We start from the raw sequence: 4,059 nt of genomic DNA, 5'->3' as shown, positions 1-4,059 counted from the left end.
GGACCTGTTGGGTGTATATCACTGAGGGAGTTCCAGGGCTATGCAGGGAAGCCCTGAGTGGGATGCAGTGATTCTTCTCTACTGTGTCTACTTCCATGAGGGCTGCCATCCTTCATGTAACAGTACCTTTAGGAACAGGGACCATATAGCTATATATTTCTATTTCTAAGTTTCAAACAGTGCTTGGCAGCTAACTGGTGGTCAACTAATGTTTGTTGGATGAATGAATGGTGGTACCAAGGAAGATTGGCATGTTTAGTCCAGGCTGCTAAAGGAGGTTTAATGGTAATTGGCCAATGTGTGGTGATTAAGCCTCAACAGTTACATAGATAAAACCATGTTTATACTGATGTTGCTTTAACAATGCTATTAAAGTCTGGCACCGTGGCTCATGCCTGTAATCCTAGCACTTTGGGAGGCTGAGGCAGATGGAGCACTGAGGCCAGAAGTTTGAGACCAGCCCGGCCAACATGGCGAAACCCCATCTCTACTAAAAGTACAAAAGTTGGCCAGGTGTGAGGGCACACACCTGTAATCCCAGATACTCAGGAGGCTGAGGCATGAGAATTGCTTAAGCCCAGGAGGTAGAGTTGCAGTGAGCCAAGATTGCACCATTGCACTTCAGCCTGGTGACAGAGTGAGCTTCTGTCTCAAAAATATAAAAGCCAGTGAATGTTACTTCTATCTTAAATTTCCAATATAGCAACTTAAAAAAATGATCTTTAGTTTTTACGGATACATAGTAGTTGCACATATTTATTATTTATGGGGTACATGTGATATTTTGATACAAGCATACAATGTGTAATGATCAAATCAGGGTAACTGCAATATCCAACACCTTAAACATTTATTACTTCTTTGTGTTAAGAACATTCCAATTCTACTGTTTTAGTTATTTCAACAATAAATTATTATTAACTATGGTAAATTTTTAAATACAATAATATCATGCTGATGAGGATATGTGAAAGACACATTCATGCAACACTTTCGGAAAGAAATTTGGCAGTATCTATCAAGAACTTGGACAATTTTTGTTATCTTCATTCTGGTAAAATTCAGCATCTGTAAGTCAGGTTTTTTTTTTTTTTTTTGTATGAGTCCCAGGTCCAGCTTTATTACCTAATACAAGTCCAGCTTCTGGAACATTCAAATTCACTGTTCCAAAGTTTAATTAAAAACACAATTTACAAATATTTAATATCTTCTGAAAAGCATTTCTAAGTTAAGAATGAAAAAGTATGTACATAATATATAATCAAATATCAGGCGGCTTCAACTTCCACCAGGTCCACAGTCAGCAACATCTATCTTTTTAGGTTCTTCAATATATTCTGTCTAATCCACAAAGTTGTTTTCCATGACAGGGGAAAGAATGGAAATCCCTATTGCTTTCTGAACTCCATAGGTGCTTACGGTATCACCTGGAGTTACTTGCTGTGCAAATTCTTTAAGGATCACGAGGTCAGGAGATCGAGACTGTCCTGGCTAACATGGTGAAACCCCGTCTCTACTAAAAATACAAAAAACAAGCTGGGCGTGGTGGCGGGCGCCTGTAGTCTCAGCTACTTGGGAGGCTGAGGCGGGAGAATGGCGTGAACCCGGGAGGCGGAGCTTGCAGTGAGCCGAGATCATGCCACTGCACTCCAGCCTGGGAGCACAGCGAGACTCCGTCTCAAAAAAAAAAAAAAAAAAAAAAAAAAAAGATTACTGGTCTCTTGTTCAGCAAGATGCATTTCTCTGTATGAGGGACCCAAGAGACAGATCATGCTGGGAAGGGATCTGGTGCTGAAACATTCATTCTGGGATTCCTGGGGTTCCCTGAGCAATCTGGTGGTCTCATCAAGTTTCCTCTGGAATAGTTCAGCTTCTTCAGGGTCAAAAACTTCAGTTAGAATGCCAAAGCTCGCTACTGCTTTCAGCGCTATGAGCCTGTCTTGAGTATTGGAGTTCAAACCTCCTGGTGGCTCTACTTCTGTAATCTCCATTTCTTTTGCTGTGTCAAGTGTCCTAGTGTGGCCTTCCATCTTCAGGCAATGAAATCTCCAACTCTTGTAGGGTCCTGGAATGTCCTCCTTTTGTTAAAACATCCAGTAAACTATCTGCCATCTTGGCACGTGGCCAAAAACTCATGGATGCTGAAATCGCTTGGAAGATCAGAGTCTCCCCCATAGCTTGAATGGACTAAATCAGAATCATCCTTACTGATATTTACAAATGTGGAGGCATAATGCGGTGCCTAAGAACTGTAGGGCCCCTAATTCAAAGATAACACTGGAGTGACTTTGTTCTTTTGATGCCCTTTGAACCCCTGCAAAGTATTCACTCCAAACGGAAGTCTTCCAGTTGTCATTCCCAGTCTCACAGGGCAGTAGCCTGGCTTTCCTACAATGGGATCCACAGGATGGAGAAGTCCCAACATCGTTGTTCCTTCTGGTTTTCTTCTATCAAATTCGCACTGACAGTTCACAAGCCGCCTGGTCAGTTTTCTTCCAGATTCCTTCACGATAGGGTCAAGCTGCTCCTGCTCTCTCTCTAAATTATTGCTTTTAAACTTATCTTCAAGCATATGTTATTTTTCTTTTTATTTTGTTTGCTGGGACTCTTGATAGTGTGTGCTTTGGCATCTCCAGAGTTCTCTCTGTCAGCAGCCTCCCTCCTCCCCAGTCTGTGAGGTGTCTGTTCTATCTTTCTGTTTTCGAGTTTTCTACAAGTCAGCCATGAAGTCTACGCTCTGCTTCAGGCTCTGAATTCTTTCCTGGCTAAGAATTGTCATCCCTGAGCGCAACAGCTTATTTGCAGCTTTATAATAAATGGTCTCTGGTTTATTGTAAGTCATGGCATTAGTACACATTAGTTTGCAGTTATACTTTAGTTCATCTCTGGGCTGGTAGTCATTGTTCCTGATCTTTTCTTTCATGGTACTAAAATCCATTGGATGTTTAATGATCATGGAGTAGCCAGGAGCAATACAATCAGTAACAGGAAATGAAAAGAAATCTCTTGGATCTTTTCTCTGCAATTGTCTCATCAGTTGGATTCAAAGCTTCTTGAAGGGGTGTCTGTTTTACTTCTTCTTGTTTGGCTAAAGAGCTTGTGAGAGGCTTCTCAGGAGACAAGTCTAATCTCACAGGGACGTGACACTGGAGGTCTTTTTCCGCCTCATTCTCCACCCGGTCTCGATCTCGCTTCTTTTTATCTTCCTTAACTCTCTCCATTTTCTCCCCTTTTCTTTCCCTGGAACCTGCTTCTCTCCTTTCTCTTTTTCCGCTTTCTGTCTTTGTGTTTGTCATGATCGTTTTTGTCTTCGAAGAGGCTGGAGTCGTGTCCCGAGCTGCCCATGAAGAGTTTGGTGACTTCGTTCCCTCCTACTTTGAGGACCAGCTTCAAGGGCTTCTCTACATACTCCTCGTAGAGATGTTTGTCCGACTTGTGCTTCTTGGGCTTCCTGCCCATGTCCCACCGGGCCCCAGTGCCCGCTCCCCGGGCCAGGCCCAGGCGGTGCGGCGCTGCTTCCGGTCCGGGCCAGACCAGCGGAGGGCGGGAGCAGGGCCCGCGAGACCCCGTGCCATGAGGCAGGAAGGCGGAGCCGGAAGACAGTTTTAATGAAGTAACTCGAAATAGAAAAATAGCTTTCTGTACACAAAAGTGGTGATCTCAGATTTATTTGAACTCATGGGAAATAGTCTGAGTTTCCAATGAAGTGGGAATGGTATTGGTGCTTTACTGATTTAAAATGTTTTTCAAGACTTTACAGTAATACGACGAATTCTTAAGGGTATAAAGTGTATACATCATTATCACAACAAAAATATACTATATATAGAAAAGCCTAGAAGGAAATATTATTAAATGTAAGAATAGAAAAGAGATTGGGATAAAATCCAGGGAAATATAAACATTTTTTATATTTTTGGTTTGTTTTTGTTTTCCCAGTTTTTAGTAGACCCTTTTAATGATGCCTCCTCAACTCCCTTGTGTTGAGAATATGTGACTCTGCCAGGTCTCCTACTCCCTTCCTCACCCACTGCCCCTTCTAATCTCCCACTACCCATT

At 42.4% G+C, this 4,059-nt stretch overlaps 1 pseudogene across 1 annotated transcript; it reads right to left on the bottom strand.

Moving 5' to 3' along the window:
- Positions 1-1,278: 1,278 nt before the first annotated feature.
- Positions 1,279-3,587, bottom strand: LOC105540591 (annotated as a pseudogene). Its single transcript, XR_001006213.1, has 2 exons — positions 1,711-3,587; positions 1,279-1,459 (listed from the first exon to the last, which is right to left on the bottom strand). The product of XR_001006213.1 is annotated as a bromodomain-containing protein 7-like (transcript).
- Between the last annotated feature and the right edge of the window lie 472 nt (positions 3,588-4,059).

This window comes from Mandrillus leucophaeus, unplaced genomic scaffold (assembly GCF_000951045.1).
Source record: "Mandrillus leucophaeus isolate KB7577 unplaced genomic scaffold, Mleu.le_1.0 Scaffold223, whole genome shotgun sequence".
NCBI lineage: Eukaryota > Metazoa > Chordata > Mammalia > Primates > Cercopithecidae > Mandrillus > Mandrillus leucophaeus.
This window is presented reverse-complemented; position numbering and strand designations above follow the sequence as displayed.